This window comes from Pteropus vampyrus, unplaced genomic scaffold (assembly GCF_000151845.1).
Source record: "Pteropus vampyrus isolate Shadow unplaced genomic scaffold, Pvam_2.0 Scaffold229, whole genome shotgun sequence".
NCBI lineage: Eukaryota > Metazoa > Chordata > Mammalia > Chiroptera > Pteropodidae > Pteropus > Pteropus vampyrus.
The window spans coordinates 1,461,285-1,474,816 of NW_011889010.1; the positions used below are offsets into that span (position 1 = coordinate 1,461,285).

General features: G+C 37.6%; 1 protein-coding gene across 4 annotated transcripts in view; it reads left to right on the forward strand.

Annotated features, from left to right (window-relative positions):
* Positions 1-13,532, forward strand: part of INPP4B (inositol polyphosphate-4-phosphatase type II B) — a 610,870-nt gene that overhangs the window by 281,240 nt on the left and 316,098 nt on the right. For 3 of the 4 annotated variants that reach the window (XM_023519662.1, XM_011373754.2, XM_023519664.1), the window contains one exon: positions 3,146-3,211. The exons of the other annotated variant lie outside the window; for it this stretch is intronic. The gene's annotated coding sequence lies outside the window, so the exon portion shown is untranslated. The remainder of the gene's footprint in view (positions 1-3,145; positions 3,212-13,532) is intronic. 4 annotated transcript variants of the gene reach the window in all.

Consider the following 13,532-nt stretch of genomic DNA (forward strand, 5'->3'; position numbering starts at 1 on the left):
GTTGTTACATCCATAGTCATTCCGGTTATTATTGATGCTAATGGGAGTTACATTCATTTGTCTTGAAAATTTTACTGTCTGTTTATTTCTATTACATGGGAAAAGTATTGTTACAAATTTGCCTTGCATCCTGAGACTTTCCTCAAATTTTATTAAGTCTCACAAATTTTAATAGTTTTTTGTTGGCATGAAGATCATGTTGGGAATAATTTCGCTGTCAGCTAAATTCCACTTTGCCTTTACAATAAGGGATGGGAATTGGGAAACAATGCAATATTTTAACAAGCTGCTTTTGGAGATAGGATAAAACTTTCACATTTGTTTTAGATAGTTAATTATAATAGATTCTAGTAACTATATGTATATCATCTGTGAAGCAGGCTTTAACTGCTGAATCTTGTAGGGGACATGTATTTTTCACAACCCATGAGGATCTCCACACAGCACAGCTCCTGCCTTTGACATAATACAACACCAAAATCTCTCACTGATGAGACGTCTTAACCCAGAATCACGCAGGCTGTCTGGGACCAACAATAAGGAATCTCAAGCCCAGCTTTCTTTCATGGGCCACATAGAAAGGGTAAATGGCCAGTTTTGACTTTAGGGATAGTCCCATCAGACCAGGACTCTGGGATAGAAGGAGAGATAGAACGTGGGTGATGAAAGTTCCATTCAGGGCCACAAGGGAATGGATATAGGAACTGAAGAAGGCACCAACCTCTACAGTATAAGACAGAGTCCAGCAGAGTGTATTCCAATTTTTTTTTAATATTCTATATTTTCACCCTAATCAATAATGTTCGATTAAGTTTAATATTCTGAAGTGGTTTAAAATAGAATTTTGTATTTTCTACTTAAAGAAAACATTGATGTCCTAATTAAGACAAATATGCCAGTTGCTCATTTATCGTGAAGGTAATGGTAAGTGTTAAATAAGACTTTTTGTTTGCATTAACTCTGTGGAATATTTATTTAAGGTGACCGTACACTTTGGTGAGTTTGGGTCAGTATTGGTTCTTGCTATGTGTTGAGAGCTGACAAGTGATCATGTCATAATGGAGACAAAGCAAGTGTGAAAGACTCAGGCTCACGTTAACACAGCTGGTCCTTCTGTGTCATCGTGGACTTGCACAGTTATCCACTTTACATTTGATGCATTTCATCATCATCGTGTAAGGTGTTGCCCTTCCTCTGTATGCTTTACTTGTAATTTTGAAAGTTATTTCAAGGACTTGATTGAACAGTATGGACCATATGAGACTACGTTGACCTTCTACAGCCACATTGAAAGGTAGATTTTATTGCCTTTGCAGATATAATGGCACTTCAAAATATCAAAGAGATGTACAGTCTGGGTGATGAGAACAAGACACGGTAATCCATTGTCTATATAATCCTTAGGTTGGGGAGTATTAAAAAAAAAAAAGATAAGAGGATGAATTATTGTTTTGTTCACGTATTAGAATAAAGCTACTACCTCAAACACCTAATGACAATGACTAATTAGATCAAAATATTTTTTGCAAAGTCTACCTGAATAAAAGCTCGTTATAACAAACTTATGGCTTTTATATGTAATGGGTATATTATTTTTCTCTTCTGTGTTTAGAAATCAATAGATGGTTTGCATTTTCTTTAGTAGCACCTGAGTGATTAGTTTTATGCTTTCTTCTATTATGAAACTCTTGTCTCTAACACTTACTTTAAAAGGAACTCGATCTATCAGACTCAAAAAATTTAAAACCTTAAGAAAAATCATAGTACAGTGTTTTGTTTTCCCCAAATTATATAAGACCTGGTGTGATTTAAAGCTGACACTACATAGTTTTCATCCTCTTAGATTAAACAGAATAGGGAGAGATAGATCAGAATGTGTGTAAGAAAATCTTATGTCACATGTGCACTGGACAAAAGTGGTCAAAGAACAACTTTAACTCAATAAGAGTTACTGCTCTCTTTTTGACAAGTGAAATGAAATCTCGGTAATCGATAGTAAATCTACATTTTGAAAATTATTATTCCTGATAATAAAATAGGATAAAGAACCAGGTGGCATTTTTTAATACTTACTGAATGACATATAGTAATATATTTTGATAAACTGTATAGCATAGGGGTAAAAGGCCCAAACTCTGGAACTAGATCATTGGGTTCAAATTTAAATACTGACTCTGAAACTAGACAGGGGACTCTGACTGAGCTACCTCACCTTCCTTTGCCAATTTCTCTGTCTATAAAATGTGGATAATAATTGTACTTCCCTCATAGCATGGCTGTGTTAGGGGTCTCCAAGAACCCTCAGGCTCCCAAGACTCAGAAAACCTGTTATACTTACAGTCATGGTTTATTACGGTGAAAGGATATAGGTTAAAACCAGCAAAGAGAAATAGCTCATGAAACCAAGTCCAACTTCCAGGTGTCTCCTCCCCAGGGAGTTACACGGGGTGTGCTTAGTTCTTCCAGTAACAATCTCCGACAACGTGTGTGACGTGCGGTCAGCCACAGAAGCTCAGCCCAGCTTTGGTCTCTAGAATTTTATTGGGGGGTCAGTCAGTCATGTAGTTTTAGGAGGGGTCAGTCACATAAGCATGCAGCACCAGATGGTTGACCTCAGCTATTCAGACTTCAGATTCCTTTTTCCCTGAGTAAAAGCAGGTGTTCACCATAAACGTATCTGGTCAAAGTGAAACGGCATAGGCCACGGCCTCAGGCGGATACTCTACCAGGCAGACTGTTCCAGAGGTTGCCTTCTAGAAGCTGGCCAAGGCCCGTCCTGAACACAGACCTTTTTTTGGAACGGGCGGGGTTTGTCTAACTCAGGCCTCCTGAGCAAACCCTTGCCTGCCCAGTGGTTGTGAGGAACAAATGAGTTGATCCATGTAGCTTAGGATAGTGCCTGGCTCATGTAAGCAGATAAATGAGGTCATCTAGTGGAGCTCCGTGAGCTGAATGAAGCAGATTAATTTGGAGTACAAAGAAGAAATAGCTATAGTCCACAGATCTTACGATGGGGATATATGTCATCAAGTGTGGAACAATAAGCATTATAAGCATATTAAACATATTAACCAGGGCTGTTTTAGTAAAAGAAGTTCCCAGTGAAACACCAAATCCTGACATTTTGTCCTTTTGTTCTTTACAGAGCTCTGAAGTCAGCAAAGCAATAATCAAAGAGCAGAGCTGTTTGAGGAATACAACAGGAAAGCAGGTATAAGAGCGGTTCTCAGTAATTAACACAATATTCATCTGGATTGATGATTACTTCAAATTTATAGCCCTTATCATTAAAAAAAAATATTTCACAAAAATATCAGTTTGCTGTCTTAGAATATGTGTGACTGCATGTTATAGATGGCCGACCATAGCCTAAAGAGAAATTGATTTCTATGTATACATTAAATTAATTTTGAAGGTTTCAGTTAGGCCGGGCCTAAACATAAATGTGAAAGAATTAACTAAGTAATTATTATTTTTTATTATTACATCAATACATATTCATTAGAGACCTATTATATGGAAAACACTCCCCTATGAGATATGTGGTGATTTTACAGAATTGAATAGAACTGGCACGGTCTGTACCTGTTCTCATGCTGCTTATAGTCTAGTGGTGGTGACATGAAGTAAATAAGCATCTATCAATATGTGAATAAAACCTGTGATAAAGGCTATGAAGAGAAATAGCAGAGTTCCGCGGGAGAAGATTGTGAGAGACAAGGGAGGAATCTCCTGAGCAGAGGGTATTTTCTGGACGATGGCACTTGAACTAAGAGTATGAGGAAAAGACTCTCGGGCAGATGGAAAGGCAGCGAATGAAGACAATGATTGATAAAAGGAAAGAGTGGCTGTAGCAAAGTCACAGTGGTAGGAAGGCATAAGGCGAAGTTGGGTTGAAAATAGATGAAAATGGTTATGAAAACTGACCCAGTCCCATAGATCCTTTCTGGCTCTGGTGAGGTGTCTTCAGAACAGCTTCGCCTGGCCACTTTTTGCCCTTGGCATTTCTGTGCAGTGTCACTTGGTCTTCTCTTCTGATACCCTGAATATACATGCTTTCGAATGTATCAGTTGACCCTACGCTCTTCCATCCCCTGCCAAGGTACAGAGAAAATGTCTTAGGACCATGCAAGGAGGCTCTCAATGTGTTCCTTCCTGTGAATGCCAGTTCCACGGTATTTTCTGCATCACACGGTTCGGAGACAAGAAAGTATGCAAATTTCTGAATACTGTAACACTCTCAGGAGCTCTAAATGTACATTAGCATATCGTAAGTTTGGGGAATTCTGTGGTAAATCCATATATGTGTAGGCGTACATATGTGTGTATGTATGTGTATATAAACCATGATTTAACTTGATATCTCCTCACAACTATTTCCAGGTTAACATTAGGAGATATTTTAAAAGTTTCTTTCATGGGAATATGCACTTTAACAGGTTCCTTGTCCTCAAGAGGCTGGCCTGTTTTTAAGTAACTTGACTTATGGCTCTGCACATGAAATTATAATAGATAATTTTTTAGAATCTCTAGATTTTAAATACATATCGATCCAGAAAGAAATATGTTTGTTTCAATGGTTTAACTTTTTTAGGCAGAAGATTTTTCTTGAGCTGAATTATATGGTTAATTGCTTCAAATTCTGATTAAACTTAAATGTGAAAATATAGCCTTAAGTACCAATGAGGAGCACTGGAGTAAGAGCTGACTAAGTAATTTTCAATATTGATATTAGTAATGTTTTTCTCTTAAATCAAACAAAGGAAAACCGCAAAAAAATACTGTTTATATCTTAGCTGCTCTGAATCATTCTTTTCCACTAAAAATGCTTATTTTCCTTAATCTGTAAAATGCTCATAATTTAAAGTGAGAAAAATGACTTGGGGCTGTGCCTACTTTTGCACCTAAAGAATGATTTGATTTTATATAAAATTGGGAGATTTTATATTTGCAGTAATAAAAGTTTTAAGGACTCAGAGTGTGAGAGTTAATATCCTTATTTCAGAAGAGAGGTTTTCAGTATCTCTCTAGAGAGGGCATTGACTTTTTAAGATCAATTCAATATCTTTCAATTCACTTAACTATTATTAAACAATAAAAATAAATCATGAAAAATTTCCTAGGATTTAACAACTTAGAAACAAAAGGCCTTGTTTCATCCCCAGAAAGACAAGAGACAGCTGTCTCTTAATTATTACTCTTGCCATTTGCTTTCTACTAGAAATGTGTCTCAAATTTGGAATCTAATTAGAAATCTTAATTGAAAATGGCTTAAAAAAAAAGAAAAAAAAGAAGAAAGATCAACATGGAAAAATAGAAGTAGGGAGAAAAATAGAAATGGTAATATTATAGCCAGATTGAATAATCACTTATCTTCAAATGAGTTGGCCTCTGGGGAACATGTTATCTGGCATGAAATTGAACTTTGCATTTTTCTTTTTCAAGAGGAATTTTCTCAACAAAATGAGGTTTTCTCATCTCTATACATTGTAATTTTCAGGGATTATGTTTCGCTCAGTGTAAAACAATAGTTTTAAGGTTTTGAGGCCTGAATTAAATCCCAGCCCCTAGCTTGTTTCCTGTATAACTCTGGGCAAGTTTTTCTAACTATCCTCAATCTCAGTTCCCCCATGTCTAAAATGGAACTTCTAAATCTCATTTTGCAGTGTGATTTCTTTCTTATTTGTCTCTTGATTTATACAGTGACTGGTATGTTGTAGCAGATCTAGATATATTAAGTTCTAGAAAGAAAGGAAAGAAGAGAAGAATGTAACAAGGAAACAAAATTAAATTTGAGAATATATATCATAATATCTAGCACAGAATATTACAAATAGTAAACATTCAGAAAGTGCTTATTGATTCTGTACCCTGGAGGCCAAAAACTGAAAGGCAGATTCATTAATCCTTTTACTAAAGCTTTTTTTTTTTTTCCTTGTAGATATTTTGGATTCTACACTCCAGATCGTAAATCCCATTTAAAGGCATAGCGGCATATTATTTCTGAATTACAGTACTTTATATGCGGTTAGGCATGATAGTTGCTCAATTAATACTTGTTTAATTGAGTAAAACTGTGAACTGGTAGCTCCCAGATGTTGGATAACCCAAATTCTTCTATTCCCTGGTGTACAAGCATTCTATCTAAAGTTCGAAGCAGGAGTGGTTATGCCTCCTGTGAATGATTTCAGTCAGTGATAGTGCACCCACTTCCTGCTGCTTCTCCATGTACTCTGCTCCCATCAGATTAGTTAATTTCCTGTTATTTATGCCTATTCTGCATTGCGGCTTCTTGTCTTTGCTTACATTGCCTCTATTGTCGATATTTTTTCCCTGTTGCTTTTCATTCTTCCTTCTTTCTTTCCCTACTCTTCCTTCCTTTTATTTATCCCTACAATTTTGATGTACAAATCTCTTAAAGTCCAATGAAATATCATCTCCTTCATGAAGCTGTATCAGGTATCTCCTGAGATTATTATCTTAACCCTTCGGATTTTGTTGTTGCTGTTGTTTTTAGATACTGTCCCTCTTCGCCATCTGTGGGAAGTGACCCTGACACAGGGCCAGTGAAAGCCCAGGAACATACGTTAATGGCTCGCACTTTCCATCCTGTACTCCACCCTGTTAGCTTTTACCAAAAATCTCACCAAGGGAGTGAACATCTGACGGTTTGTTGCTTGCTTCAACACGGCTGTCTGGGTTGCTGGTGGGATGAATTTAGGCCATGAGCAGCAGGCTGCCGTCACATCAGCTGTCTGAGCCAGGTCAGCTTTTTGAGTGTATCCTTAGTTTTGGCTGCTGTATCCCTTGGAGTCAGGAGCCTGATTCCCAGGACACCTGCCTCGGGGGCCCTGATTTATGTCCCTGATTTATGATATGGATTCACATGGGATGCTGGATACTACTCCTCCACAGAAGTCCACTCCACTGCTTCCCTGCCCCCAACCCCAAACTCAGAGGAGCCCTATTTATTGATGCTCATTCAGATCAAACTTGAGTTTATCAATTAAATCTTTGTAACTGGGACTTTTGACCCCTATAATTATTATTCTTCCTATTAATATATTAATGTATTTTCCCCAGTTGATTCTTATTCCTTTATGGAACAGATTTCCTTTTACTTCCTTTTATGTTTCTGCTTTCCTCTTGATTGACCCAATTCACATAGTTATTATCAAAGCATTGCAATCGTATCTCTTAGGCCATATTACACTTGTCTAGCCATGTCTAATGATAGTAAATATTATTAAAATTAATAATGCTAGTGATATTTATTGACAACTTGCTATATCTTCTAATATCTTTTTTGTTTTATAGTCATTATTTAAAATTCTACACACAGTAAAATTCATACTTTTTGATATACAATTTCAGAATTTTTAACAAATAAAAGTTACACATTCACTACCACAGTCAAGATTCAGAATCCCCAAATCTTCCCTCTTCTACCCCTTTATGATCAACCTCTCCTGCTTACCTCCAGCCATGAGAAACAACTGGTCTGTTGTCTGTTTCTATAATTTGCCTTTTCCAGAATTGAATCATACAGTATTTAGCCCTTTGAGTTTGGCTTCTTTCACTTACCATAATGTGCTTAAGATTCACCATTATATTCTGAAAGCATACTTATATGATTTTAATTCTTTTAAATTTGTCACATTTTTATGGCCCATTAAAAAAAAAAAAAAGGAGTGCCTGCAGGTCAAATTCACAAGAAAATTAGAAGGGGAAATGAAAAACTCACCCTTATGAGATTTAAAATTTCTCCAAGACTTAGTTCCTTCTCCCAATTTTCCTGCTTTTGTTTGTTTGTTTGTTCGTTTGTTTTTGTTTTTCAAAATCCTCAGCTTGTTTTTTTGTGTGTTTACTCTTCTAATCAATGGGAGATATAGTGTTTAGTTGCTGTGGTCCATCTCTGCTAGAAATGGAACAACTAAAAACTTTTCATATATTAATTTATTTCTCTCTACAAGTAATTAGACAGGAATTAGGATAGTCTCTATTTAAGATGTGGAAACTAAAGCATAATATCGTTAAGCAAATTGTCCAGAGTTCCAGAGTAGGTGGTAGAGCCTGGGCAGTCTGGATTCATAATAGGTCTTTTGACCAGCCTCTCTCGTGCTAAATTATTGCAGTAATAAGTACATGTGAGAGAAACTTGGATGTATGTACTAGACTAACACCGAGTGAAATTATGAAAGGAAGAGCCCAGAATGAAAAGAAGAAATGTCAAACAAAGGCACACTTATTAATTTGCAAGACAAGGAAATAAAACCTGGTGAAGGAACTCTCAGAGTAGTTCCCTAAAGGGAAAAGAACCAAGGAGCGTTAAGTGGGAAAATATGGTGGGGGAGGGGTCGGTGGGGTGGAGGCAGGAGGGAGAGAAGGTGCCGAGGTGGGTTGTGCTATTTAAGGATTGAAAACTAGTATTTTGGCAATGACAGGATATAAAAGGAAATTTTTTCATTTACAGTAGTACATTCTATATAGTACCTGCTCAGTTACATGTCACATGAATGAAAGATTATGTGACTTCCTTTTCTTATTTCTCCTTACACGTGAGACCAAAGCAATTCTAAAAGTTGGGGAGTTTCAGCCTGAGAGTGAGAAAATGAAACAGTAAGAAAGATCACACATGTTTTATTCAGTCTTCAGATATAAATTAATGACGTACTTTTCAGTTACAACCTGACCTTGAATACTATACTGCCTCAGTGGCAATCCTTCATATACTCCAGATGACCCCAGAAGATCAGCCCACGATATAGAGGAGATTCGTTAAATCAATCCATGATTTTCTTTACTCCCATGAGAGGCACCAGACACACGCTAGGTACATTTGCAGGTGGAACGATGGCTTGGGACTTTACTGCTCAGTCTCATTCTTTCTGTAGACACTCTATCCATTTCTAATTTAGCAACTGAATTTTCTTTTCTTTTATTACATATTGTTTGCTCATACTTACACTGTACTGCAGTTTTATTGAGTAAATATTTTAAGATAGAATATGTGATTATGTACATACTGGAGTGTAAGGAAAATGCTTGAAGCGAAAGAATTAAAATTCATCATCTGTATGCAATAGGCGGTGTGAATGAGAAAACTTAGTTATGCCGTATTATATTCTTTGTAGATAACCTCAGGCACTCGGTGAACTACTCTGGAGAGCTAAAGTGAAATTATAATAATCACATATATACATTTATTCTTGCCTGTCATAATAAAAGGCAGGAGATAAAATTTTAATTAAATTCATTATCTGTCTTACTTTGAAATTTCGAATTTCAAAAGAAAATGAGCAATTAATCATCAGAAACTATAGATAATTTAGTTAAACTAATTTGAACCTGAAATGTATTATCATAAGGAATTCAATCAGTTCTGTGAATTAATAACTTCTGATGTCTGTATTAGAAATGCCCTGAGGATATAATCAAAGCTTCAGTTTTAGCTTTGCTCTAGCACGTGGTACTTAACAGGACTTGGATGTATGTGTGTGACAATGTTCACAAGAATTTTGAGACACTTGATGTTGCTGAGGCAGCACTTCCTCAAAGTCCTCTTCTTTAGTTCATGTGAAAAAAAAAATCAGCCTCCAGCCGAATTAAAATTCTCTCTATACATCTCTGCTTCTTGAGATAGGCTTGAGAGACACTGCCAGAGGTCATTATACATGGAATATACAGTTGTTGGATAGAAATATTAGAAAAAAAAACTTGCTATCTTAAGTATGGACAATAAACTGTCCTTTATCTCATTTTTCATGACAGAAAAGGCCATTAAAAAATACGCAAGCATCTAGCAAGGTGCTATATAGCCCTTTCGTACTATTTTTTAAAACCTTTGCTGTATGATAGCAATTTTTCTTTTTTAAAGTAGATTCGGGACTCGAGACCAGGTTTTACAAGTTTTTGTTAAATAAGCAAAACCCCATGTATCACATGAAGTATTTATAGAAGAAAAAGTTTCCCTGAGATTCGTCTTTTCTGGAACACTCAATTTTCATTATCCTTTGGGTGACATGTGAGAAGCAACCAAGAGTGTCACACTCTGGAGAGAAGGGGAAAAAGCTCACCTCAGAGCACAGGTCCTTCTTCCTCATCCCAGTGTGGCCATTAGCCAACTGGGTACAGGGAGCTCTTCTGTCCCATTTCTGGGCCTCAGTGTTCTCATCTCTTAAATGGGATCACCCCCTAGTTCCTTTAGGTCTCTTTTAGTTCTATATCTGTTAAAATATTTTATCTTGGTATTTTAAAGAGTGATGAAGCATGTTTCACATCCTCACTCTGTAATTCTTCAGGGTGCTTTCATCTTTGTGACTGACAGAATGCTTTCTAACACATCGGATGGCCGGCCAGCTATAGTCCCAAAGCTGGTCCAGGTGTTTGCCCTCAGGGCAGGGGGTCGCTGTTGGAAACAGTTTCAATTCTGATTGGGACCTGATGCAGCGCTAAGACCAAGCCCTCTGAGCGCTCAGGTTCAAGGGCACGTTGTCACAGGGAGCAACAGAGCCTTTCCCTTTCTCCTGGTATGCGGTGGAGACCAACATTGTTCTTGTCCTAATTTGAAACGGTTGACTGACCTCTGATTTATAAGGAATCAAAGAGTCACAGTCCCTCTACTTGCTGAACGCAGTTCTCTGCATTGCTGCTTTGTGTTCTGTCCTTTTAAACATCAAGATTGTGCCAGTTTCAGCGATCATTTAATACTTTTTGTGATTTCAGATGATTTTTTACTGGATCATGATTTCCAAAAGGGAGCCCTATGATTCAAAGAAGCAAAGGAAGAAATGTCACTCCTTTGTTAAGTAACCAGAACGCAGTAACTGGAGAACTGGATGTGTCCGATCGTTAGGTCCTATTTTCGAACTTCAATTATTTAGAATTTTTCTTCTGATTTTTTTTTGTGGTTTGTCCACTGAAAATATAGTCACACCGGTACCAAGTTAAAGAACCAGAGATGAGTACATCTCAATAGACAGGATATTATAAATAGAATTATAAAAATATCTATCATGACCTGATTTTCTTTCCCGGAGGTTCTGGTACTTAAGCATTAAATGCTATATTGATAGGTGATAGGTTTTCCAGAGGTTTTTAATTTTAAGGAAGAGAATAATGTAAACAAAAGCATAAATAAGTGTCTCCTAGATCTCCTTTCTTTATTTATACACATTGCCCTAATTTCTTTCTTAAGGGATAATAAAAGTTTATAAATTTTTATATGGTGAAATTAAAAGACGTAGTAGGTCTAATAGAGACAAGGCTCTGAAATCAGGCACTCAAGTTCACATCTTTGTTTCTCTAATTATTAAGTGGTTCCTGGAACAAATTACTTTTTAACCTTCAGTTCTCCACCTGTAAAGCTGTAGTTTATTATGAAGACTAATTTAATGTTTATAAGGTGATAGCACAGAGCGCGGAGCTTAGTATGTACTCAGAAAAGGCCTATAAATACTTAGAAAATTTGGCTAAGATGAATTTTAGAAGCAGTGGTGAAGACAGCCCTTTATGAAGACTGTGGATAGATATTAGTAGAGCCTCCTCTGATTTGGTATTTACAAGGAGGAAAGGGAAGTGTATCGTACTGGTCAATTGTATTTTATTGAATCGATTCTCTTGTCTCCACCCTCTCTCTCCTCCTCCCTGTTTCAGGGTGTTCACAATAGTTTGAACCACTATGTGCCCTAAAACCCACAGTCCAGACGTTTTTGGTGCATTGCTAGACTCTAGATGGTCCTACATCAATGACATTGAGACACTAATTCTCTTTGTGAGTTGTCATATAAGTGTCCTCGCCAACCTCCAACACTTTTAAAAGTATGGCATATCATGACCTGGCTCTCTTTGGGCCCAGGGGTACCTTGTTCTGACCCTGCCAAGAGTTGGGCAGCAGAGCTGAGGCTAGAGAGAGCAAAGATAAAAGAAAATAAGACCCAAGACAGAATCTAGGCTAGGTTAAGACTGGCCACTGGCAAGAGTCTATCACGAAGAGTCTAAGTAATAGGTAGGTAGGAAGATAGGCAGGTGTCAATGGCCTTAGGCAGATGACCAAGATTAGGAGATCCTGGGAAGAAAGGAAGCACTGGAGATAGGACAAGAGCTGGTAGCTGGACAGACCAAAGTCTGGGCCAAGATCTGCCAGCTCCTGGAATGACATGGGCCTTTAGCCCATATTGACTTTTTATCTGTTGGAACTCCCTATTCACCTCTCCCAATTTATGAGCCTGGAATCTAGGTGGTCTTCTATGCTTTAAAGTGGTGCTTCTCAAGCTTTAATATGCATAGGAATAACCTATGCTACAATGCAGATTCTAGTTTAGATCTGACCCTGGCTCTTCAAGGGTCTGCATTTCTAACAAGCTTCCAGGTAATGCAGATACTGCCCATCCAGGGACCACATTTTAACTGGCAAAGCCTTAAAAGACTTGCTGGTTGGTCCTTCTAACTCCATGGGTCTTCAGCTCTGTCTCACGTCAGTGCTGCTTCTAAGGGTACAGATAAGAACATTGCTGGCTAGTTCAATACTGAGCCCGAGCTGCTGGACTCTTGATCATACGGCAGCCCTGACAACTCTTATCTTTTTTCTTCTGTGACAAAGCAGGTCTTCATTGAATTTCATATTGGAAGCAAAACCATACTGAGGACCTGGAGAATTCAATTGTCTCTGACACAATTGGTTTTCCCGAGCAGACATGTTGCCCCTGAACACTAATCCATCGCTCTGATGAAAGTCACCCTCTGCCTGGTCAGGGGGCTCATGAAAAGCCAGGAGGGCCTTGACCTTAAAAAAATGCCTGATTGTTTTTTCAGGTAAAATATCAAATTTGCCAATTTATGCAATTTTTCTCAAAAGGGATCTTTTCCTGTAACTTTTTTTTGTTGTTATTGCTTTCGATTGGTATAAAATAAGAATAAACCCCTGTTACTGTAAATAGGGGCCAAGTTGAAAAACTTTGACTATCATTATCCTATGGTGATGGTAAGCTTCAGAGTACCCTGACCTTTCCCACAAGGGAAAAAGAACAGAGAAGGCAGAGAGGTAAATCCCCATCTGGGTTATATTCCTGGTTTTACCTTTCTTGGCATTAGTGTTCAGTTGATCCTTGGAAGGCCTGGCTATTCACACTCCATCTTATACATTTCAGGTGTTTAAAAGATTTTAGAGTAATTTGGAATCGTGACTTATATCCGGTTTATCAGAATGTCTTGGCTTCAGTTTTGGGACACTGATGTGAAGTGAGCAAGTTTCATGGCTTAGCTGCTGAGGCTGCACCATCAACATAACAGAGACTTGCAATTCTGTTTCTTTTTGAGATAGATAGAAAATAATAATCAATTCCACACTTCATATCATATCAAAGCACTGTTTGAAAACCTAAACAAAAACTATAGGTACATAGTGTCACCAGGCCTCTGACACTCCCTGCCTGGGCCTCAGCCTGTGCAGGCCAGGAAATATCTTTAACCAGAGGTCCACTTAGAACTCAAGAAGAGCCCATCGTATGATAAGACACATCCCTGTCATCCTG